Source organism: Furipterus horrens, unplaced genomic scaffold (genome assembly GCF_987537825.1).
Source record: "Furipterus horrens unplaced genomic scaffold, mFurHor1.1.pri manual_scaffold_3, whole genome shotgun sequence".
NCBI lineage: Eukaryota > Metazoa > Chordata > Mammalia > Chiroptera > Furipteridae > Furipterus > Furipterus horrens.
The window spans coordinates 84,017,748-84,045,136 of NW_028327173.1; the positions used below are offsets into that span (position 1 = coordinate 84,017,748).

The 27,389-nt window shown below is 37.3% G+C and overlaps 1 protein-coding gene and 1 pseudogene across 2 annotated transcripts in view; one reads left to right on the forward strand and one right to left on the reverse strand.

The window, feature by feature from the left end:
• PHACTR1 (phosphatase and actin regulator 1) overlaps positions 1-27,389 on the reverse strand; it is a 551,412-nt gene that overhangs the window by 444,532 nt on the left and 79,491 nt on the right. The window lies entirely within an intron of this gene.
• On the forward strand, positions 12,464-14,333 carry LOC150015420 (DBIRD complex subunit ZNF326 pseudogene; annotated as a pseudogene).

Here is a 27,389-nt window from a genome sequence, read left to right on the forward strand (position 1 = left end):
AGACAATTTTTCAAGACATTGGGGTGGAGGTCAAGTAGGGGGGACAGGAGGTGGAGCTCAGACAGCAATGCGAGTGAAGCTTGGTTAGTTCACCTGCCACTGCTCACTTCCTGCTGCTTGGCCCCTACTGCTCCGCCCAGTTCCTAACAGGCCACAGACGGGTACCAGTCCGCGGCCCAGCCCAGGGGATAGGGGACCCTTGGTGTAGAGTGACTTTTCAAGGCTATGGCCACAGGAAGGGGTCCCAGTACCTGCTGAGGGGCTAGTTGACCATCAGGGACTTTGGGATAGTAGAAGCCACCTCAGGCACCCACCCATTCCAGAGGCTCCTCCTCACATTGCATAGGCAGAGAGAAAGCTTCCAAGTAGCAGTTCCTAAACTATACATTTGACTAAAGTTCTGCAACCACATCCTGAAAAAATGCACACACATGTAATGTTTTCCAGATAATTCCAAGGTGTTATTAACCCCCTGAAGCTGGTTCATGAACCCAAATTTAAAAATGTTTCCCTTCATTTATTATCCCAACAGAGCAAGACAGCACACATCTATAAAAATTAAAATGAGTTTCATTTAAGTACAATTTGTAAATATTTAAACACTTACTTAAGAAATAATTAGGGCCTTCTATTTTCATTTTTCTATGAGTTGTTAATATCCAAACTCCACACCAAGTTTCAGTTCTTTTTTACATTTTAAATTGTTTTTACTATCTTCTAGTTGACAAAGCTTTACAACCAATTAGAGAAATAAATTGTCTTATTGAATTAATTATTAAAACCCATCTCTGATGTTGCTGCCTCAGTGATGCTCATGCATATTCCAAGCACGTCTCCTCCACACACACATCTTCGATAGCTTAAACAGAAGAGGCTTCCTTCTCTGATGATCTCCAGACAATGAAGGAAAATTGCTTTGGGTCTCAACTGGATACAAGTTCAATTACACACCACTGAAGTGCAATGGAAATTTCTGTAGTGTTTTCAGTATCAATTTTGAGACCTAACATGTGATTCCAAGCAAGGGAAATCACAGCAAGGGGCTGTTTGGCCCACTCTGAAATATCAGGGGCATCACCAATATGTTGCAGGTAATGGAGAAACAAATGAAGATGTAATGAACTTACAGATGGCAGGGCTAACAAGACAGACAATTCATTTAGTGGAGGACTGCAGCACTTGGGGTCAAGAGTGTGGATCTTAGGGTTGGGTGGTTTCCTTGCTTTATAAACTTGGGCTAAACACATTACTTCTTTGAACCTTAGTTTTCAGTTATATAAAATTGGGAAAATAATACCTATGTCTTACGATTGCTACTAGGACTCCATGATATTGCATATGTAAAGTACCTGGTACAGTATCTGGTGCTATGTTAGTACTCAAAAATGTTAGTACTTTAGGTGTATAAAGGAACAAAGCACCTGTCAATGCATGCAAGGTACTACGTGCTACCCTGTGGATGAGCCTTGAAAACATTATGCTAAATAAAAGAAGCCAGAAACAAAAAGTCAGATATTGTACAATTTTATTTAAATGGAATGTTCAGAGTAGGTAAATCCATAGAGAAAGAAAGCAGATTAATGGTTTCAGAGGCTGGGGAAATAAGACTGTTTAATGGGTACAAGGTTTTCTTTTGGGGTGATGAACATGTTTTGGAACCAAATAGAGCTGGTGGTTGCACAACACATTGAATGTACCAAATGTCATTGAATTGTATACTTTAAATGGGTTAATTTTATCTTATGTGCATAAATAAAAATTATAAAACTTTATTAATAAAAAATTAGTGTTTGTTCATCTTTTCCCCTACACACCTTGTGGATAAGCTTTCTCTTTCAGAAAAAAACAAATGGCCATGGATCTCTAATGCTCCTTGTAGTTCAGACATTCTCTGACTTATGTTCCTTAATGAAGTCCTACTGAAGTAAGTCGTGTGCTAGTCGCCATGAGGACACAGAGTATGTACAGAAAAAATAAAGGATAGTGCCTGCTTTCAGAAAGCATACTGCTAAGTAGGCAGTAAGAGAAAGATACATAAGTTATTTAAATAAGAGTACCTGATGAAGACAAACCCAGACCAGGGCTGCTTCAGAGGTGATCAGTATGGGATAAAATGATAGAAAGAAAAGGGGGTGCAGTGTGGAGTGTATTTAGGCCAGAAGAGCCTCAAACTGGAGGAGATTTGGTCAAGATAGGGATGAGAAGAAAGAAATCATGCAATCTCATTCAAATTAAAGAATGCCAAACAAAATAAAACCCATCAAGTATATTAATCTTTAAGTGTACAACTCAGTGATTTTTACATTTGTATTATACCCCATAACCATCACCATGTCGAGATATAGGACATTTCCTGTAAGAAAATACATATACTCTAAATGAGTTAAATTATTAAAACCCACCAGTTAGTCTCAGAACTGAAACTATATTCTCTAGCATAGCCTTATATAATCAGGGATGCATTTTATGTAATGGTTTTAAACAAGCCCAGGGCTAGATCTTGTCTTGAATTTATTTCAAAGATTTATGTGACAAGGAAAATTGTAATCCACTACATTTTTAATGTTTTCTACAACTATTATACTTTTTTCCTCCTATGGTTTCTGAAACTCCCTATGTAAGGTATGACTGGCAGTAGAAAAGCAATGAGGCATCTTTCTGTCATGCTAAATCCCATATAACCTTATAGCTAACAAGATAATTTAGGAAATCAATCTTGTACTGAACATACTATGGAAGGAGTCCTCAGAGAACTGGTCAGATCCATAACCATTTCTGAGGTTATCTTAGACAGAGAAGCATGAGCCTGGACGATGAATGCAAAGCCAGCCATTTACACTTTGGGCAGCAGCCTAATAACCCTGCTACTTTGTGGCGTGCTCTGTCTGCTACTAGCAGGTGATTGGATGGCCAAACATGATCTTTCTTGAAGAGTTTGAGTGAGACACACAGAGAGAGACAACATATAACAGAGCAGTCCAGGAGCAAAGAAGCAAAAAAAAAGAGGGGGAAGCAAGCAGGTACCATGAGAGGAGAATGAGGTAGCAAGGAGGTAGTTGGTGGGTGGTAGAGAAGGAAGAAGAGGATTTTAGTGAGAGAAGCAGTCGCCGAAATCCAGGTATGAGCAGGGCACGCCAAGGCTGTTAATACTGGGTCATTATGAAGAAGATGTTGGGACACAAACATTGTCACTTCCCTACAGAGGGAACAGCCTTCCAGTCCTGTGGCTGCTGAGATATCTCAGGGATCTTTACCTGACACCCATCCACTGAGATAATCCAAGTGCATCTCCGTTTCTTGAAACTTGAAGGAGCTTCACCCAAATTCTCTCTTACATTAAATTCATGAGACTGTTCTCATAAATGCCTGGGGATCTGGAGAGGGTACCTGGTCTTCAGGAAAAGCAATATGAATTATTTTAGGGGAAAAGCGATGCATAAAAAAGACTAAATCATCATAAAATAGGGAACAATTTAAGGAAAAAGGACTCGTGGGCATGGACAACAGTGTGGTGACTGCTGCTGGGGTCTAAGGGGGCTAAATGGTGATGGAAAAAATATAATAAAGATTAAATCAAAAAATGAAATTAATTAAGTGAGAAAAAAATGAATTTAAAATATACGTACCTCATAAAGAGAGAAATAATTCGAGGGAATATTTAATTTTAACCCAGATAGATATCACTTGCTAGTTCTGTTCCCTACCCACGCAACTAAATATGTATAAAACTTAAGAGACTTCTTGAGAAGCAAATCTGAATAGCCAGGAAAAGGAGACCGGCTGTTGGGATACAGGTTTTAAGGAAGTCGAGTTCATTTAGTCCATATTTTAATTTTCTAATATTAGGGTCCTAGACCACTTTCCTTCTAAGGGTGAGGCCTTGGGCTTTAATGCCAATAAACTAAGAATTATTTTAAAATATATTTATTTTATTTTTTATTTAAGTATATTTAGTATACAAATCTTATGTTGGTTATATGACTTGCAAGTGTACAATATAGTGATTTGGCATCTTTACCGTGTGATCACACCACAAATTCTAGTAATCATCTGTCACCGTGAAAACTTATCACAATATTGACTACATTCCCATTCCCCTTTTCACCCATGCTCCCACCCTCTTCCTTTTTGTTACCATCTCTTTGGTCTCTATTTCTATGAATCTGTTTTTTATTTTGTTTTGTTTGTTTGTTTAGATTCTATACATAAGTTAAACCATACAGTATTTGTCTTTCTCTGCCTGATTTATTTCACTCAGCATAATACATAACAGATCCATCCATGTTGTCACAAACGGCAAGATTCTTTTCTTTTTTATAGTCATTATTCTAACCATTAGTCAGAAGGATCGTCAAATCGTAAGATTTGCTATTCGCAAAGGCAATGTTTGATATAATTTAATTTTTTTGGGATGGGGGAACAGTCTAATCCATAGGCTTTTCCATCTGTATTGGACCTTGTAAGAACAATTGAACTATGAAGATTATTTAAATCACTCTTTTTGTTGTTGTTGTTCAAGAAACACATCTGGAGCAACAGGGGATGATCGGAACAACTGATAGAACAACAATAAAAAAAAAGAAATTAAAAAAAGACACATCTGCCTTTGCACATACCATTTTATTAGTCTACATTACTTCCTTGGAAGTAAAAAGAAGGATTTCATAAATGGAGAAATTAAAACATTATTATATATAAAATAGAGTGTAAGAAGTTACTTAAATTTTAATCCCTGGGAACTGAGTTTGTGTTTGCTTTGTTTTGCTTAGACAGAGTAGAGCTGGCAAATAAGTTTAATCTCTTGGTCAGCTTGGAATTTATGGATAGTGGTTGCCAGGAGCATTGTGCTGAGGAAAACTGAGGTTTCATCAAGGTCACTCAGGGAAAAGTGGTAGAGATTGGTGATTGGGTCTGCCTGGGTACCAGAATCTGCTATTCCTGCCCTAGGGAGGTTTGCTTTCTTCAATGCCATAGTGAAAGAATCCTACTAAATACCAATGATAGCTTTTATTTTTCTTACTGCTGAAGTTATCATGTTCACTGCAGAAAGTAAGAAAATACAGATGGCTACAGATAAGACAGTAGAAATCATGAGCATTCTATCACCTAGAGAGGCGGCAACAAGATTGATAGATATTCGTTCCTCTTTTCCCATCTAGGTATTAATTTCTAAAAAAGGAGACTGTGGTCATGTAGTTTTGCAATCTGATGTTTTTTAAGATAAATATTTTATTTTTGTTTTATTATAGTTGTTCCATTTTTTCTTCATTTTCTCTCCTCTGCCCATCCTTCTCCCCACACCCCACTCCCACAGTCAAGCCCCACCCTGTTGTCCATATCCATGGGTCATTCATACGGGTTCCTTGACTGATCCCTTCTCCTTCTTTCCACCCTTATCTCCCTCCCTCCTCACCCCTCACCATTGGTCACTGTCAGTCTGTTCCTTGTTTCCATGCCTCTGGTTTTATTTTGCTTGTTTGTTGTTTTGTCCATTAGGTTCCTCTTATCGGTTAGATCATATGGTATTTGTCTTTCCCTGCCTGGCTCATCTCATGAAAATCTTCCAATGTCATTTGAATTTTTTCTTATAGAACTTTGCCCCAGTTTTAGTAGTTTAATCACTATTCTTGTATATTATGATGGTTTCTAATTTTTACTATTTTAATAACCCCAAATACCATGACATTTTTTGTAGCTATGTCTTTTGGTCCCTACAAAACTATTATATCAGGATAAATTTTCATGAGTGGAATTACTGCGACAAAGTAATGTAAATTACTTTTGATGTGATTTACGAATAGCCTTCATAAAATATTATAAAAATTTATTCTTCATCAACTTTTCAAAAGTTGAAAGTACATTTTAAAATTAGCTCAAGGCCTGGATATAGTCTAAGATTTAAGATACTTATAAAGAATTCTGTCGTACAGATCAGCAATTAGCTGTTCAGAAACTGGTTTCCTCAGATGTGATTATAATGAATCATATTAATGTCATATAGGAACTATGTGGGTGACAAAATTTTTTTAACACAAAGGTATAATGGAAGAGTTACCTTCTCGTCACAAATATCTTAATTCATTAGACAAGTTAGGACTTTATACTAAACTCTACTTTGAGATGTGTGAAAGAAAACGAGAAAAGTTCCTACAATAAGAAGAGCAGAGTTCTGTACTGTGATCCCTGTTTTCCATGTGACCTGGTATAAAAATTAAAACCATATTTATTACAATGATATAAACGATCTTGGAAACTTCAATTTCTGAAGACTACACTGTAGACTATAAATTTGCTTTAAATAACCATGGCTGAGGTATGAGTATCTAATACATTTTCTCACACCAAATCAAATTCAACAAACTTCACTGGACCACCAAACTATGCCAGACACAGTGACTGCAAAGACAACTAAGTCATTGTTTCACCCACTAAAGCTATCACAAAGCTATTGGGAGAATATCCAGATAAATATTTGTGGGGCAGGTTAATGAGTGCTAGCTAGAATAGATATAAGTAAGTACATGACATTGAGACAAATGGAAGCAATGAGCTATGCCTGTGATCATTAGTGAGGAAGAATGTGGGTTTACTAGGAAACAGGGTTGGTATGAGATTTTTTGATCAGAGTTTCTGCCCACTCTTTGTCTCTGTTCTAATCAAAACAATCTGTTGGAAAACTAAAATATCTGGAATTAGTACTAATTAGGAGCATCTGTCTATCCACTACCCATCCTATCTTTCTTAATTCTTTGTATTTATTTGGCTTGACATAATAATTAAAATGGAGAATCAAAGTCTCTGATGCACACTAGCATCTCTTGGTTTGACGTTCTCCAGAGAAACACTAACTCTTTAATGCTGTTAGCTTGTCAGGGAAGAAAAGAAAATGGCATCAATAAATATTTTGTTTTTTCTTCCTCTTTTCTTCAGTTGCTATCACACACACAAAAAATCGCCTTTAGAAATATATGGTTAAATAATACAACTATTATTCATTCACTCACCCATTCATGAACTATCCATCGAGTACTTGCTCTGCACTTGCACTGTGTGAGATTTAAAAAGAAAAAAACCCATCTCTAAAAAATGAGTAAGCACTGGAAAATCTATGAAAGCACACATGTGTTACAACATCACCTTCTAGAATTAGACTATTTACGTTTTGGGACACAGAGATTTGTTTGTCAAAATACAGTAACATTAGAAGAAAAAATAAGAATCTTTGTGCTTTAAACCACAACAGCTGCTTTGAAAAAGAAATTGATCATAAAAATAGTTGCTCCTGGAATGGTAATTGCTTAGCTTATCATCCGATTGCTAGATTAAAAACTCTAGATTGTAATTGCAGTTATCATGCAAATTTATAATTCTGAAAATATATATCCTACTGGCTAGGATTTTTAAGGACAGTCGTTTTGCCCAGGGATTTTGAAGAATTGTATTTTAATCATTCTAAAGACCGAATTTATAGCTATTACTAGTGAAAATGTATAATGTAGATCTGACTTATTAAAAAAATTATTGTTTGACTAAACAATACACTATAAGAGATAATTTCTAGTATTAAATCATGGTATGAATGGCAGACAGCTTATTTTTTAAAAGATTTAAAAAATCCAGTTAGCATCATTAAAAATTTTCTGTAGTCATATTTCTGTTATATAACAGACCAAACCTCTCTATTCCATTATATAATCATTCAAAATATGTGAGATGATGTCTTCCATGGGCTCTCAGTGGATTGCAATGCTATTACATATGTTACCAATTTTTTATCAATGTGTAGAGTTTGTTTGTTGTAACTGAATATACTGCAATAACATTCAGATGGAGTGTTGAATTCAGAGGATCTGTAACAAAGTATAGCTAACTTCAAGTGGCATCAAAGAGAATTCCACTCACTGGAACACAGAATAACCTCTGGGATCTGTAAGAGCTCAATGGGAGCCACACACATCTCTTCTTACTCACTATCCACAGGACACAGAGGGGAATAACTGATGAGTAACAGCTGAAGAGCTGAGAGTGCTTGCATGGACAACCAGCTGCTGGTTACTGGAAAACGGTTTACTGTGGTTAGTGTGGACTTGAGTTGCTCTGAATCTTTAATCCCTTTAAATATGCTGCCAAAATGTCTAGGATTCTAAAGAACTCTAAGCAAGCAAATGTTGAGTACCACTGAAGTTAATTTTTTAAGGGGATTACAGTAGTGTTTAGGTTGAAGTCTGGGTGAGTTTCATCGGTGTAGCCTGTAGACCTTAGACAAGAATTTTAACTTTCCCTTGCTTGGCCTTCCTTTGCAGGATAGGGATGTTGTGTGCCCCTTCTGGGAGCTTTTAAGTATGAAAGCGTCATTTTTGAAGTGCTTGACATAGGGTAGACACTCTCTGATTTTCCTAATTTAGAAACATTACCTTGAATCCTTTCTGGTCAATCATTGGAAGAATGAATTAACCACTACTTTAATTATCCACCCAATTGCAAATAAACAACAGATCAAAGCAAGGTTTTCAGCAGTTTTGGGCTGCAGTTGAAACTATAGATTAGGTTACCATCACCCGTGTGACACAACTAGAACCTGCTCTCTTCTCCCTTCCTCTTCCCTGGTCTCCCCCTTCCCTGCTCCCTACCTGAGAAAATTGGGCCTGTGAATATTATCTTATATGGAACACACATGCATAACCAGAGTGGCTCAGTCTTAAAACTAAATAATACTTTAGATGAGTCAATAAATATTAACAGTACAAAATGAAATAATTAGAGTTCATATCACAGATATAGGTAAGAAAATGGGGTGCATTTAAATGTATTAAATTTAATACTTAAATTTCATTCCTATCTGAGAAAAAATTTTTGCTTTGCCTCCAGACAAACTGCAACGGTAGCCACGAGCTTTCTATGAAATAAGGCACATTCAGAAAACAGCTTCCTGTCTCTATGATACTACTATATGCTAGATTCCGCCCCCCCCGAGACCAGATAGTCAAAATGTTCTGAAGTCAGTACTACAGTATTAAACAGGCCTCTCATAATTGAATAAGCATGTGAGAATAAAAAGTAGATTTATTTTATTAGACAATTAAAGCCACTCTGTCAAATTTTAAGTGCTATTTCATTTCCCCTAATAAGCTTTTAGATTCTGATGAATTATATCACTCACAAATTAGAAAGTTTTATTCACTGCTTTCAATTCTACTTTTAAAAACCAAAAACAAATGACCAAATACCAAGACAAAGTATAAAGCAAAGTAGAACACACACACACACACACACACACACACACACACACACACACACAATTTCCCTATCCTTGAGCTTAAATCTATGAGGGGAGATCCAACATGTGCATATAGCTGAGGAACAAGGCAGGACTTTGCAAATGATATGATAAAGAAACAAGAACTAGCTGTGGGAGCAGAGTACAGAATCAAAGATCACCTTATAGAAAAGTTTATTTAAGAGTTTTTCAAAAAACAGAGAAAATATTAGCAAGAAAAATGGGAAAAGGCATTTTCTGTTAAAAATATTAGTATGTATCAGAATCACCTTATTAAAACAAAGATTGCTAGGCCTTAACTTCAGAGTTTCTGATTTTGCAGGCATGAGGTTTCCCTGAGAATCTGCATCTCTAACAAGTTCTCAGGTACCATTGAAGCTGAGGTTTAGGGACAACACTCTGATGGACACAGTGTAAATAGAAACACAATGATGAAACAGGTGGAATATATTTGGGGAATGGAGAGTTATCTGTTTAGCCGGAGCATGGGACTTAGTTGATATGGGTAATTTGAAGTCAGAAAGTACAAGGCGTTGGAGAAACTGAGGAACCACTTAAGGTTTCTGAGCATGAGAAAAGCATGGCATTTGGCCATTTTTTGGGAAAGAATCATTCTATTTTTTTTAAAAAGATTTTATTTATTTTTAGAGTGAGAGGAAAGGAGGGAGAAAGAAAACATCAATGCATGGGAGAAACATCCACCAGTTGCCTCTTGCACACACCCCAACTGGAGACCAAACTCATAACCTAGGGCATGTGCCCTGACTGGAATTGAGCCAGAGACCTTTTGCTTTGTGGGATGATGCTCAACCAACGCAGCCATGCTGGTCAGGGCAAGAGGTAGGCTTTAGCAACAGCTTGCGGGACAAATTAGGAGGGAGAAAATCAGAGAGGTGCTTACTTTTTCAGAGAGGAAACAGAACATGGACTAGGATGGTGAGGCTGCACAGAAAGAGAAGGAATGTCAGAGCCCTCACAATAGTGCCTTCTACCCGATTGGCAACTGATACAATGTGTGGCATGAGAGAAAAGAGGAGAGTAAGGCTTTCTTCTAGATCTAAAGTCTGGGTGATGGCAGAGACGACGGTGCTCTCATGAGACAAGGAACATATGAAGTGAGAAGATGGTGGATTTAGTTATACAGCTGCTGAAAACTGAGACGCACCTAGGTTATGAAATACAAACTGGAAACTCAAAAGATGTATATTTTGGAGGCAAATACTAAAGCACTGAGTCTGGGAAGGATTTCTAACAAAGAGGATATAGAGAGAGAATTGGGCCAGATATACAACACTGAGACAGATATATTTAATAGGGAGGGCTAGGAGAGTGGGAAATTGGGATTTGGGAAGCAGGAGAAAGAAGAATACAGCATTATGATGCCAACGGATGGAAGTTTCTTGATGGAACTATCTCAACAGTGGCAAATGCTACTAAAGATTTGAGGAAGCAAATAAGAAGCATTCAAGCTGACAATCATTAAGTCTTGAGTATCTTTCAGAGAGTGTCATTCCAGGAGCATTGTGGGAAGAAGTTGGGAACTGAGATGTGAACAGGTGGGGGTTGCTGAGGGCTGATGAGGATTGTTTGAGATGGAGAGAATGAGGGCCGCAATTTAAAGTGACGCAAATATTTCGCACTTCTAAAAAAGTGAAATATTCAAGGCACTGTGGCCTCCAGTAAACCAGATTGCTTGAGGAGATTTATTTTAAAAATAACTTGAAGAGTTTGACACCTAAAAAAGCATTGTTAAATAAATTCCATACAATGTGTTAATTGATGAATTCTAAGTGTGATATTTTCAAGAGCACATATGAGTCATTTCCTTAGTAATAACATTTTCTGACTTAACTAACAAGACAGCTTGATAGATTTTTGCCCCAAACTTTACCAAAAAATGTTAAAAAGCCAAATCCCAAACAACCCACATATAACCAAAAAAGAAAATTCTTTTGCAATACATATTTTGAGGGTAAGAGAAGTGAGATTCTGAACAGCACATGAAGTAGTGATTGCTGTTATTGTATAATTTTTTAATGATAACCATGTAAATTAGGATAAAATTTTTGAATACATTTCTATGGATTTATTATTGTCCATTTTTATAAATATTTATTTTCATACATGAATGATAATTCATTGAAATTGAATGTTAATAAAATTACTATAAGGAATTATTTTATACAGCAAAATATTTTGTGTTGGGACCAATTATCTTCTTTCAAATAAATCTGACTTCAGCTCGTTTTTTTTTCAGGTATTTAAACCCATGCATAATGCTTCATCATTCTTTCTATTACAATCCCTTAGACCATTCTAAGCAAGACAGCACTATGAGAAGAACTTGGAAAAATTCATGGGACAAAAGGTTTTAAAAGATATTTATTTAAACATGTCAACACTTAAAAGAGACTCCTAGAGGGCAGTGGATGTAATGCAGAGTCGTTTTCTTTGACCTAAACATGAAGATCATCAGATAATTCAACTAGCATATAATTCCATGGACATTTATTTGGTTTTAAACTAAAAAAGTAAAATAGGCACAAGACAGTTCTAGGCAATGTTTTATGGATGGTGTTGATCATTTCTTTATAACAGAGTGAAATCAAAACATAAGTAGGCATGCTAAGGTCAGACTAATAGTGTAAAACAGCTCTAACCTGATATTTTCCCTGAATGGTATTGACCAATTCTATAATAAGGAACACTTTTCAGCCCTTCTTAGGTGAGCAATTGATAATTTGCTATTATTTGGGATTTTGCTCCATTCCCTAAAGCTTCTCTTTCCGAAGAGATTAGAGCAGTTTTTCTCAAATGGAGTGAAGTGGGAAGGTTGGGAGGAGGAGGGGGGGTGGCAATTTTGTCTCCCAAAGGATATCTGGCAATACCTGGAGATATTTTTGCTTGTCACATTTGGGCAAGGGTGCTACTGACATCTAGTGTGTAGGAGAAAGTGATGTTGTTAAACAACCTACAATACACAGGACAGTGTCCACTCCCTCCAACAAATAATTGTCCAGCCCAAATGCCAACAGTACTGAAGTTGAGGCATTCTGAATCAGAATGTCTGGATTAGAGCACAATTTAGAGGAATTTAGAAAAAATCATGGTTGGACTCCAGATACTTTTAGCATTTTTCAGTATCGATAGGAGTACTTTTCTAGCGTCGCTCTTGGTCGTGCGGACTGGTAGTGTGCAAACGCGGGTCACTGACGCTCGCTGCCGGCCGCCTCTCAAACCAGCGCTGCCGCTGAGACCGTCGGCCCGGAGCCTCCGCCATGGACTTCGAGGAAAATCGTTACACTCACTCTGCTTGCAGGAATACTTACCAGGGTTTTAATGGAATGGATTGTGATTATGGCCCTGGATCTTATGGAAGGATGGATCGTGACTATGGCCATGGATCCTATGGGGGTCAAAGATACGTGGACTCCTTCCTAAACCAGTCATATGGCATGGACAATCACAGTGGTGGTGGTGGGGGTAGCAGGTTTGGACCTTATGAGTCTTACGACTCTAGATCTTCTCTGGGTGGGCGAGATCTGTACAGATCTGGCTATGGTTTTAATGAACCCGAACAAAGCTGCTTCGGAGGTAGTTATGGTGGTCGATTTGAGAGCTCCTACCGGAATAGCATTGACTCTTTCGGAGGTAGAAACCAGAGCGGGTCAAGCTGGGAAGCACCTTACTCCCGTTTAAAATTGAGGCCTGGGTTTATGGAGGACAGAGGAAGGGAGAATTACTCTTCCTACAGCAGTTTTTCTTCACCCCATATGAAGCCTGCACCTGTAGGCTCTCAGGAGAGAGGAACGCCTGCTTATCCTGAAAGGACATTTGGAAGCAGGAACTATGATGCTTTTGGAGGACCATCAACAGGCAGAGGCCAAAGCCAAGGACATATGAGGGATTTTGGAAGCATTCATAGACCTGGAATTGTTGTTGACTACCAAAAGAAATCCTCCAATGTGACAGTTGCTGCTACAAGAGGAATAAAGAGAAAAATGATGCAACAATTTTATAAAACCAGTGGAACCTTTATCAAGAAACCCAAGCTAGCAAAGCCTGTGGAGAAGATGAGCCTCAACAAATCACCTAAAAAATTGATCCAAAAAATGAAGAAGAAGAAAAGTGGCGAATTGAAGCTCGGCAAGAGAAACAAAGGCACAGAAGAGAAAAAAAAAACAGTGAGAAATATGGAGGTGGATACAGAATGGCGTTCACATGTTCATTTTGTAAATTTCGAACGTTTGAAGAAAAAGATATTGAACTGCATCTGGAAAGTTCTTCACACCAGGAAACATTAGATCATATTCAGAAACAAACTAAATTTGATAAAGTAGTTATGGAGTTTTTGCATGAATGTATGGTAAATAAATTCAAGAAAACATCTATTCATAAGCAACAAATAATCAAACAGAAGTAGTCAAAGTAATTGAAAAAGATGTTATGGAAGGTGTTACTGCAGATGATCACATGATGAAAGTGGAGACTGTTCACTGCAGTGCTTGTAGTGTGTATATCCCTGCTTTACATAGTTCAGTTCAGCAACACTTAAAGTCTCCTGATCATATCAAAGGGAAGCAGGCTTATAAGGAACAAATAAAAAGAGAGAGTGTCTTGACTGCTAACAAGCATTTTGAATAATCCAATAGTGAAGGCATGATATGAACGTTTTGTTAAGGGTGAGAATCCTTTTGAAATTCAAGATCATTCTCAAGATCAGCAAATAGAAGGAGATGAAGAGGAGGAAGAAAAGATTGATGAACCTATTGAAGAGGAGGAGGAAGAAGAGGAAGAAGAAGAGGAAGTGGGAGAGGTGGAGGAAGTAGAGGAAGTGGAGGAGGTAGAGGAACCACAGGAAGTGGAGGAAGTAGAGGAAGGGGGAGAAGGTGAAGGAATACAGGGAGTGGGGGAAGGAGAGGGAGTGGGGGAAGGAGAGGGTGTAGGGGAAGGAGAAGGAGTGGGGAAAGAAGGAGAGGCAGTGGTGGAAAGAGATGAAGAAGTAGTAAAGGAAGAGCATGTCAGCTTCCCTGTTGACCAACCTGAAGAAAATTAAATATAAGGTATTAGATTTAAAAAAAAGCTTTAAATTTCTGTCTTAATGTGGAAAAGTAATAATTTTAATAGTTTAAAATATAAGACTTAACACCATGTTGCATGCATTCCACACATTAAAATTTGTTTTATATAATTTCTAAATGTTTGGTATTTGTTTTAATAAAATGAAGGTATTAGTTTAGTTTTTATAGCTACCAAACTTAGATTCAATAAATTGTTTGTATAATTTTTAAGCTTAATTTTTATTACTTTATTGGTGTTAGGATAACAGATGTGTATTGTTAGTATATCTATTCTAATCATTTGAACTTAAATGCTGCTCTTGGGAGATTATATTCTAGTGTGCATTAATGTTTTGAATACTTACCCTGGAAGAGAGAAATTGGGCAAGTATTTTGTGCTCTGTGTATTTTTTTACCGCATTGGACATTGAATAGTAATTTGTGTTAAGATATGCTTTCAGGCTTTTTGTGACCATGTTTCCCTTTGTAGCAATAAAATGTTTTTTGTTTTTTGTTTTGTTTTATAAAAACTCAAAGAAAAAAAAAGGAGTACTTTTCTCTTTCTTATTTATTAAAACACATTTTACATTTTAAGAATGCCCAGTGGAGCTGAGGGTGGCATGGTTGGCATGTTTTTGTGATCTTCATTTAGTTTATTTAGGAAGGCCCAACTTGCTGGAGGATGTTTCCCAGTCCACTCACCTTCCTTAATTTGCCTGCTCCTTCCCTTTCCCCTTCCCTGGTCAAAGTTAGTGTTGCAGGTGTAAAGGGGGGATTAGGAGAAACGGAAAAGCCAAATTACAGCTATAAATCTTTCCAGGATGCCTCCCAGTGCTTAGGTCCTAAATTTGCTTCCATGTTTGGCTCAGAGGCACCAGTTCTGTGAATTACTGAGTAGTACAGCTGTATTGACACATATATTTTCAAATAAAAGAACACACAGAGAAGAGATAAAGTAATGGGGCAAACAGAAACGCACTTCAGCAGAGCACAGGTAAGACAGTGCAGCTTGTCAGCAGATCACAATTTAATACACAAGCTTTGAAAAGGTGGCCTGATCCTTTAACATGTATATTCAGCATCATAATATAATGGAATGTGTCTCCTCCACCCTCAAAAGCCACATATATAAGCTGTCCTTACATAAGGTTTGTGTCTTGCCACTCATCATCCAAATGCAGGAATAAATTGAATTTATTTTCTTTTCAAGAAGAAAAAGACAAGACCCTCAAATTTGTGGTCACTTAAAATTTCTTCCTTTCAGAATAAAATGATGGGATGTTGGATGTCAAGGACTTTCCATTGGGAAGACTGTCAACACTGAGTTTAGAGGTAAACAATGCCTACGTGTTTAAGCTTAAGATATATTTAATCAATTCTGCTATGAACATTTAAAAAAACACTTTAACATTTAAGAAAGCATTATGTATCTTTTAATTAATGAGATGAGAAAACATGTGCCATGGTTTAACTGGTTTTCTTTCTTTCTTTCTTTCTTTCTTTCTTTCTTTCTTTCTTCCTTCCTTCCTTCCTTTTTTGATGGCAGATAAAATAATGGCGCATCCTACAGTTGATGGCATTTGGATTCAGTGAAATAACTTAAATTCTTTCCAAATTTCTTATAATCATGTGGGTCAGGCAGGTCATCTCTAAAACTACTCCACTTTTAATACTTATATAAACATCTCGTTTCTGTTTTAAAAAATTTGCTTCATGTTCAGCTTCTGTTTTCATTTGCTGGCACATAAAAATGATTAATTTTATATGTATCATTTTGTACCCAACTGTTCTTTTCTCTTATGTTATTACAAATTGTGAATGAGAACTACAAACTAATAAGGACTAAAAATATTTATTTTCTTTAATATATAAGTTAAGCCTGAAATAGAAGAGTATAGGTAGAAGGTAGTATCTATTATCTTTTATATTAACTAGCTATATAAGTTTTACTCTAATAATATAAAATAATATATAACTCACTTCCCTATGATTAAGGGATATATAAATTCAAAAGGTTATGTGAAGTTAGATCACACCAGAACATAGAAATTATATTTTCTTTATGCAATTCCATAAATTTAATCAAATGAGGCTACCAATACGATATGGTAATGCTGAACTGGATATCAAAAGACTGGATCTGACAATAGTTTATTAAGTCATTTCTCACTCTTAATTCTCGAGTCATATAAATAAAAGCATTGGCTTAAATGTTGGAAAAGGGATCTCATATTCTTGGACTCTAGGATATTAGGAAAGAAAGGCAGAATTTCTACTCTGCTAATAAAACTTAATTAAGTAGTTTATTTGCAGAAGGGTTTTCTTGCTTTTTGCCTTGTTTCCCCAGCTTAATTTAGCCTCATTAATTCCAAGCAAATCTCCAGATGATCTCTAGCATGACTTACATAAAATTCTAAGATTCTGCTAAACACTTCCTTCCTAAACTTCTACAGACTTCTTAGCTCCCTCTTTGCAATTAATTCCTCCCTCTTCTACCCTTCATGCCAAGCAGTGAGGATATTCTTTTATATTTTTATTCTTATGTGTGAACCCCTGTAATTATTTTTGTGCCCCCTTTCTGAAGTTTTTCTCTGTTTCTGACATTCTTTATGAGAATGGGGTGCCCAGGCCATATGTGGTTGGGCAGGTGAAGTATGCCAATGTCTATCCAAGGGGTATGTGGTGCGAACATCACTGGCCAGCCCATTAGTCCCATGATCCTGTTGACTGGTCACTAATTTGACATACAAAACTGAGTGTTATTGCCAAATAAGACTGTGTTTTCCTGTGATTCAGCTGTACTGCTCTTTTCAGTCCTTCAGAGATTCTCCCCTCTAGGCAATTATGAAAATATATTAAAATGCTCAAAATCTTTCTCCAATTACTTTATCAATACAAATTATTAAATTAAGGCACATCATTACACTTATCTTTAGCTTCAGCATTTTGAATACAAAAATCAAAGGTCCTAATGACCCCAGTGTGTAATCACTGCATATTACCTTTTCAATAATTTTACCTTATTTTTAAAAACGTTATACTCAAAGGAAAAGACAAGCCACTGAATGGGAGAACATTTTCACCAGTGAAACATCTGATAAGGGGTTAATATCCGAAATTTATAAAGAACTTATACAACTCAACACCAAAACAATAACAACAACAAAACAATCAAATTAAAAAAGAGGCAAAGGACCTGTATAGATGTACTTCCAAAGAGGACATACAGATGGCCAATAGACATATGGAAAAATGCTCAATGACACTAATTATCAGAGAAATTCAAATTAAAACCACAATGAAATATCACCTCACACCTGTCAGAATAGATATCATCAATAAATAAATGAACAAGGATTGTTGACAAGGATGCAGAGAAAAGAGAAGCCTTGTGCCTTGTTGGTGGGGATGCAGGGGGGCAAAGGGGGCAGGGTGGAGGTGGAAGAGAGTATAAGGGGAATAAATGGCAGTGGAAAAATATAATAAAAAATTAAAAATGGAACTGCCTTATGACCCATCAATTCCACCTCTGGAAATGTATCCAAAGAAACATGAAATACTTATTTAAAAGAATATATGCACTCCTATGTTCATTGCATGTTATTTATAATAACCAAGTTTGGAAGCAGTCTAAGTGCTCATCAGTAGATGAGTGGATAAAAAAGCCGTGGTACATTTACACAGTGGAATAGTATGCGGCTATAAAAAAGAAGGAACTCTTACTTTTTTGACAGCATGGATCGACCTGGAGAGTATTAAGTGAAGCAAGCCAGTCAGAGAAAGACAAATACCGTATGATTTCAGTTATATGTGGAATCTAATGAACAGAATAAACTAACAGAAAATAGAAACAGACTCATAGATACAGAAAATAATCTGACAGATATTAGAGGAGAGAGAGTTTTAGGGGGTCTAGGTGAAAAAGGTGAAGGGATTAAACAAAGAAAAAAGCTCAAAGACACAGACAACAGTATGGTGGTTACCAAAGGGAAAGGGGGTGGAGGGAGGTAGAAGAGGGTAAAGGGAGGATAAGTGGTGAAGAGAAGACTTGACTTAGGGTGGTGAACACATAATACAGTATACAAATGATGTATTATAGAACTGTATACCTGAAACCTATGTAGTTTTATTAACCAATGTCACCCCAATAAATTTACTAAAAATTTTTTTTAATTCCAAGAAAGTTTATTGGCACAATTAGCTACTTAGAAACTGAGAACTGGAAGGGTCCCTGAAAATGAACTACTGAAACTGACTTTTAAACTTCTTTAATTCACTGTTTTCTAGATAGAACAACTCTTTCTCTTTGTTATGACTTCCCCAATGAACTACACATATTAAAATTAGGAACCACTTTGCTGACTTTAAGAGGAAAAGCAATGGCACATAATAATACATACAATCAATGTGTTCAACCTGAGGCTAGGAAGAGTGTGCCATAGGCACAAAATACCAAAAAGATCAAGTCAGTCTCCCTGATGTGTTGCCCATTCTCTATTTTCTTCTTGGGTTGTAGCTTTGTGGTAAGATGCCCATATTTTGAGATATTTCTCTCGCATGTATGGAATAATAATTCCTGAATTAAACAATTAACTCCAGAGATTTACATCCCCTGGACTCCTTCTAACCAAGAAAAGAATGAACATCCAGCTTGGAGATGGTAAAGTTAAGGAGTTTTAGGTTTTTCTTTGCCATTGCTTCTAGCTTCTCAATGGAGCAATGGAAAGAACTTGGTCTTGGAGGTCAGAGACCTGGGTTCCAGTGCTGTGTCTGTTCATTTATTTTGGCATCAATGTGTTCATCAATAAAATGGGAGTAATAAGAATGTTCGAAAACTTGCATACAGTGTTAATGGAAGGATTAAAGTAAATAATATATGTAAAAAATGTTTTTGTCAACTGCAAAAATAGTATAACACGTGTCATATTAGTGCATAATGAGGTCTGACTATTATTAACATTATCACCAGCATCATCTTTAGCTACCTTTCTTCTATGTCTTTGACTCCAAATGGCCATTTGGATAAAAGTTTGCCTATGAAGAATTTTATCAAAATCCCCTTTCCTTTATTGTTTTCAAGATCATATTAAACTCAGGTTACATCATGAGAAAAACATGATTGATACTCGATAATCAGGAAGCCTAAGCACACAAAACTACTGTTTAGCCAGAACCATTAAGATTACCGACATGTCAGAAATCTGTAACATGTCAGATTCTATTGATGAATCTGAGTTAGAAGATGTAGAGGCCTTCTTTTTAAGTCTCTTGCCCACATACAAAAGAAATGTAGTTTTTTCATTTCCTGTGGGATTCTTTTGAATGTTGATAAGTATTAGAGCACCAATATTATGAGATGCTTTCTTATCATAGCAAGAAGACACCATAGGTATGTTTTACTCAGAAAAGAAATTATGAAAAATATTTTGAAGACTTAATAACTGGTTCTAGCTTTGAAAGCTAACAATGTCTCATTTACACATACATTTTGATTTGGTGGTATTACACAGGCATCACATAGAAAGATGTGAAGGTGAATTCTCTCCAAATAAGTGTCAACTCTAGTGTGACCTCAGCTGGACACATAGCCTCACCTTTCATCACACTCCAGCACTGAAGTCACACTGGTGCAGATCCTTTATAAATCTTTTATGTAGATGATTTAAGGAAAACTCAAGTGAATGAATCACATGTACCAAACATGCTCCCAAGAAAGGTCAAATTAAAAAATAAATATTCCTCTTACTGAAAGTGACTATGGTAGAACATGGCATTTGGGAGGCATTACTCGCCTTTTCACAAATTGACATAATCTTAAATCAGTGAACTGCTTCAAGTTGCTACCTGGAGATTTTCATAAAGGAGAGAAAAGAAAACAATTTTAGAGTGGTAAGAATCTGAGTATTTTCTAAGTGGAACTGGGGCAATATTTTTTAGAATGAACAGCCAATTAAAATAAAAGAACAGAGAGACCAGCAACTGCCACTGTACAGATTCTAGAATGGGCCAAAACTGTTGACATTTTGAAACCATGTGAATTTGTTCTAAATACCGTGCCATGGTACAAATGCTGATTCCACATAAAAAATTACAAGACAGTAGAAAGACATGCTCTGAAAATTAGCCCAGCATTAAAAACAGCTTCCCTTGTGATTCACTGACCTCTAGGTAATCATCCAAAGTATACAGGACAAGTTCCCCTCCCCTGATTGGAAAACAAGATGTGCACTGTTTTAAGAAAAAACCTTGAGAAGTAAGCAGTTTGTGTAGTCACCTAAGCACTTTAAACTGGTCATTTGTTACTCAAAGTCATTTGTGTTATATGTATAACTTAATTTAAGAGTTAAGTAAGGAGTGATACTGAGGCTGTGCCTGAATTTAGAATGTTCTTCAAATGAATACTCACTGCCTTGCTGAATCATCATGACAATCTTTCAGCATCTCAAATCACTTACCTCTTTCTCTTGATTTTCTTTACCATCTCAGTCAGTGGAACTTTCTACTCCTCAACTTTATTTCCATCATTATACCACTGGCATCTATTTATATACGGCAGCCCTCCCACTACCTTGCTAGAATTATTAAAAAACAAACAAACAAACAAAAAACAACCACAATTTGTTTTGATCCAAATTGGATTTTATTTTTTTCCTTTTTATTTTTTATTGAATTTATTGGGGTGACACTGTTAACAAAAGTATATAGGTTTCAGATGCACAATTATACAACACATCATCTGTACACTGTATTGTGTGTTCACCAACCCAAGTCAAGTCTCTGTCCATCACCATTTATTCCTCCATGCTCTCCTCTACTTCCCTCCCCACCCCACTTCCCCAGCAATCACCTCACTTGTTCGTGTCCATGAGTTTCTCTTTCTTTTCTTCTTTTTTGCTCAATCCCTCTAGCTCCTCATCTACCCATCCCCTTAAGAGCTGTCCAAAAAGCATACAATGCTTACTTAAATCAGAGAATATTCAAAATATTATGAAAGAAAATGCATATATTTATAAATGACAGCAATTAAACCTCCCCACCCCATTAATCTGCCAAATGCTCTTCTTTTTCCTATTTTCCCAAGTTTTTTCAACTTAATTGAGGGAAAAAAAAACAAACCCAGCTTGACCTTGCCAAAGTTTGTTCAAGCTATGCAGTTTAAATCTTTGGATTCCCAAGAAACATAGACATAAATGTTGCGATTCTTCTAATTTAAAATATTTATTCTTTATTTACTTAAATTCACCAAAGGGCCAAGAATCATTGGGGGATTTTTAATAAATTTTGAGAACAATAATTTATGTTTCTTCAAAAACTTTAAGATTTATTTTCCTAAACTATAAATTCTGGTTAAGGGTAGACAAGTCTTCTATCAAGAATTTTCCCTGAAAAAAATTATACTCTTTTACAGAAAGAAAGAAAGAGAGGAAGGGAGGGATGGAAGAAGGAAGAATGGAAGAAAGAAAGTCAACACAATGGGCTAATTTACATTGTCCTTTGAAAAGTAAAAAAATAAAAAAGTATATAATAAACTTCAAAAACCATGATGTTACTCTCCATATAGATCAACTGACTTTTCCCAAATTATTTAATTTATATGGACACAATGAAAATATGCCAATTTTATTGCCATCCTTCTTCCCCTTGCTCTCCCATCACCTGGTTGCATGTTATCTAAGTCAAACACTAGGATCAATTAATCACACGTTCAACCTTTGCAAGGGCAATTTTGTTACAGTCCAGTGGCTTTCAAATTATTTATGAATCAAAATGTTTTTCCCAGGAGCATTAAATCATAGATAGTTTGTGCTAAAAATGTCTATCCCACGTAACAATATCTTCATGGATACATCTCCTAAGGCAAGAGAAATAAAGGAAAGAATAAACAAATGGGACTACATCAAACTAAAGAGTTTCTGCTCAGAAAAAGAAAACATCAGCAAGATGAAAAGGAAACCAACCATATGGGAAAACATATTTGCCAATGATATCACAGACAGGGGACTGATCTCCAAAATATAAAAAGAGCTTATATGACTCAACATCAAGAAAACAAACAACCCAATTAAAAAATGGGCAAAGGACCTGAACAAACAGATCTCCGAAGAGGACATACAGAAGGTCCATAGACATATGAAAAAATGCTCAACATCATTGGCTATCAGAGAGATGCAAATAAAAACCACAATGAGATACCACTTTACACCTGTCAGAATGGCCATCATCAACAAATCAACAAACAACAAGTGCTAGCGAGGATGTGGAGAAAAGGGAACCCTACTGCACTGTTGGTGGGAATGCAGACTAGTGCAGCCACTATGAAAAACAGTATGGAATTACCTCAAAAAACTAAAAATGGAACTGCCTTTTGAACCAGCGATTCCACTGCTAGGATTATACCCGAAAAATCCTAAAGCCCTAATTCAAAAAAACTTATACACACCTATGTTCATAGCAGCCCTATTTACAATAGCTAAGTGCTGGAAACAGCCTAAGTGCCCATCTGTAGATGAGTGGATCAAAAAACTGTGGTACATTTACACAATGGAATGCTATGCAGCAGAGAGAAAGAAGGAACTCCTGCCATTTGCGACCACAGGGATGGAACTAGAGAGAATTATGCTTAGTGAAATAAGCCAGGCAAAGAAAGCAAAATACCATATGATATCACCTAATACAGGAAACTAAAGAACAACATAAACAAACGAACTAAAAAGGACAAGAAGCAGAATAGTAGTCAATAGGGGGGAGGGGGGAGGTAGAGAAGGGGGATAAGTAAGGGAAGGGTCTATCAAGGAACGTGTATAAATGACTCATGGACATGGATAATGGGGAGGGATATGATTGCGGGAGAAGGGGTGGGTTGGGTGGGGGGGAGCAATGGGGGAAAATGGGACAACTGTAATTGAAAAACCAAAAAATAAAAGAAAAAATGTAAAAATAAAATGTCTTGTTTTAACATGAATAAATGAGTTTTCTCAAAACGTTAAAAAAATTGAAATGCAGAAATATGAATTTTATGCCCATTTTTAAGTGACACAGCTAGTTATCAGAGAAAGGTGACTTTCAAAGTGATAAGTGGTTAATTCTGGACAATAAAGCACACATGTCATCTGTTTACATTTTGATTATTAACTGGGGTTTCTCCTTTCTCTCTAGAAAAAATTACCCCTTACATTATTTTTAGTGTTTATCCTTGCTACTCAAAGTGTGGTCAATGAACCAGTGGCATCAACATCACCCAAGAACTTGTTAGAGATGCAGCACCTCAGGCTGCACCCAGATTTAGAAAATGATAATCAGCATTTTGACAAGATCCTCAGATTATCCATAAGCACAATGAAGTTTAAAATGAGGAAAAGGACATAAAATATTTCGCTGATTTTTTTATATCGATATGCTGACATTATACTATTTTAGATACATACCTGAGTAAGTAAAATACAATATCAAATTAATTTTCACTGTTTCTTTTACTTTAAAAATGTGACTACTAGAGGACTTCTGGCCAAGATGGAGGCATAGACAGACACGCTGCATCTCCCTCCACAACTAAGAAGGAATACAACGACCTCAAAACTAGAGACAACCAGAAGTTCCAGAAAATCGAGCTACATGGAAGTCCAACAAATGAAGATATAAAGAAGAAATACTCATCTAGACAGGTAGAAGGGGCAGAGCCGGGGCGGAGAGGATGCGGTGTGGCGGCAGCAATGGCAACAGAGGTGGCAGGCCAGCAAAAAACGTAGTTACACATTTCAAAAGGTTGGGAGGGACACCTGGGGAGCACTCCCAGTGCCAGACTGGGTTGCGAAGCTCATGGTCCCAGTGCCAGGGAGAATCAAGCCTCATTGTTTCTGACTGTGCAAACCAGTGGGGGTTGGGGCGGAGGAAGAAACAGTCTCTCAGCAGAGTCCACTTGTTTAAAGGGCCCCCATGGTCCTAGAACGTCCGCAGAACCACCCACTCTGGGAATGACAGCCAGGGCAACAGCTGGAGAGGCACCGGTCCCATAAGGAAGTGGGAGAAGTGCCTGGAAAAGGGACGAGTGCTGAGCAAACAGCATTGTTCCCTCTCAGACCCCTGCCCCACATACAGCACCACAACGTGGTGAAACAGGTGGCCCTCTACTGGCAAATCCCTAAGACTCCTCCCCTTACAACATAACAAGTGCGACAGCTCTACCTAAGACACAGCGGCAAACAAACACAGGAGCCTGTCAAGTTGAGGAGACAGAGAAGTATGGCCCAAAAGAGGGAATGGATCAAGGTTCCAATGGGAGAGCTAAGCAATGAGGAGATAGCCAACCTAACAGATGCAGAGTTCAAAACACTGATGATAGAGATGCTCACAGACTTGAAAGATATCCTTAAGTATGGCAAACGCATAAGGGAAAAGGAAAGCTATGCTAAATGAAACGAAGGAAAATCCACACAAAACCAGTGGTTAAGGGAAAGAAACCGGGTTTGAATCAATGATTTGGAACATAAGGAAGAAAAAACAGTCAATCATTACAGAATGAGGAAACAAAAATTGAAAAAAGTGAGGAGAGGCTTAGGAACCTCTTGGATAACTTTAAACGTGCCGACATCCAAACCATAGGGGTGCCATAAGAAGAGGAAGAGCAAGAAATGGAAAACTTATGTGAGAAAATAGTGAAGGAAAACTCCCCAAATTTGGTGAAGGAAATAGACATACAAGTCCAGGAAACACAGAGAGTTCCAAACAAGCTAAGCCAAAGAGGACCACATCAAGACACATCATAATTAAAATGCCAAAGGTGAAAGATAAAGAGAGAATCTTAAAAGCAGCAAGAGAAAAACAGAGAGTACCTACAAAGGGGTGCCTATAAGACTATCTGTCAGATGATTTCTCAAAAGAAGCTTTGCAGGCAAGAAGGGACTAGCAAGAAGTATTCAAAGTGATGAAAAGTAAAGACTTACAACCAAGATTACTTTATCCAGAAAAGCTATCATTCAGAATGAAAGGGCAGATCAAGTGCTTCCCAGATAAGGTAAAGCTTAAGGAACTCATCATCAGCAAACTATTATTAAATGAATGTCAAAGAAACTTACTTAAGAAAAAGATCAAAATTATGAACATTAACATGACAACAAACTCACAACTATCAACAACTGAATCTATACAATAAAAACAAAATCCAACTAAGCAAACCAGAATAGGAACAGAATCATAGGAATGGGGATCATTTGGAGGTTTATCAATTGGGAGGGGGGAGGGGGAGAAATGCGGAAATGGTTCAGGCATTAAGAAGCATAATTGGTTGGTACAAAATAGACATTGGGAAGTTATGAATAATATAGAAAAGGGTGAAGCCAAAGAACTTATATGCACAACCCATGGACATGAACTAAGGGGGGTGGGATTGCTGGAGGGAAGTGGGGTACTGGGCAGAGGGGAGCAAAGGGGAAGAAATTGCAATACTGTAACAACATAATCAGTAAAATATACTTTAAAAATGTGACTACTAGAAAATTTCAAGTTTTATCTATTTCTGTTGAACAGTGCTGCTCTATGCCCAACTATTCAGGCTTGTGATCTACTTGCACAGTTCCTTGGTTTGGAATTTTCTTTCTTACTCTGTCTGCCTGGAAAATGTTATTCTCCATTCAAATACCTTCTTGGTTTTCCCTTACACTTCCTTCCAGGATAAAGCAAGGATGCCCTCAGCACTTCAAAATAACTCACTTTTATCAAATTTTATCTTGTCATATGTTTAGTTTGGTTCCTTATTAGACTGATTAATCTGAGTGTTAAATAAGTGGGAAGGGATCTTACATTCAGGGTTTACTGTGTGTGAAGTGGCTTAGGCATTCTACAAAGTGTCATGTTCCAAGGAAGCCAAATGGGATGAGGCTCCAAGAGGTTAACTGATTTTTCTAAGGCCGCACAGATGCTAAGTGGCCGAGTCAGACTCAAACCCAAGGCTCTCTGGCTTCCTATTTATCTGTATATCTCCAGGACTTAAAATGGTGCTTGGCATTTTGTTGGTGCACAGTACATTTTTGGGGGGTTAAATTTATTTCTGATTCACATGAATTCACACTGTCTTTGGCTCAGTGGATTGAGCGTCGGCCTGCGAGCTAAGTGTCGCTGGTTCGATCTTCCAGTCAGGGCACATCAGAGAAGGAAAACTCTGACTCCAAAAAACCTCCACTGCCTTGCAGCATACCTCTTCAGGGGAAAGGCTAAGGGAGTAAACCCCGACAGAAAATCCGGAGCCGGAGTCCCTAAGGCGGTTTGACGTTGTAGTCAACACCGGCAACTCCTGCGGCGCACCTGAAACGAAGCTGTATTGACTCCGTCTTTCCCTTGGACCCTTCAGCTGCGAAGAGAGGGGGGGTCTGCTGCATGGGCAACAGCAGACCCTCCATATCACCCTGCCCAGGCTCTGTAGCTTCAGCTTCACTGGAGAGGACACTCCAGCGTCATCGCAAGATGTCGATTCAACACGGGAGGAGACAGATACCGTGTCACTCCCGAGTCGGACTGCACAGCCATTCTCGGCGGTGCAGATAGACTCTTAAGAAGCTACACCATCGTCTCTCGAGACGGATGGCTGCTGACGACGACAACTCTCACTCAGATTAGTAAGTGACATAGGGTAGTTTTGGAGGAATATTTGGGAGGGTGATATAGATTACATGGAAAATTTGATGATCCTTAAATAAGAAAACAAAATTGTGAGTGTATCTCAAAAATGCTGATTTACATTATAACATTTTCCCCTTGCCTTTGGAAAACAGAATGTTATGGTTCAAATATCACTAGATTGGTAATCACAGATCCCAGATTCTGATGAGGCTTCTCTCACCATATTAACTTTAAAAAGCCACTCCATTTTTGTGGGTTTTGTTTCTTAATAAAACTAGAATTCAGGCACGAGGAGTCTTCCATCCCAAATTTTCATTAAAATGTTATTTTCTCTGTAATGTTGCATTTTCTTTCAAATCTTGAAGCATAAAGAATGACATTATATTAAAATTTTCTTTATGTTCACTTGATATACAAAAAGAATAAAGAAAAGATAAAGG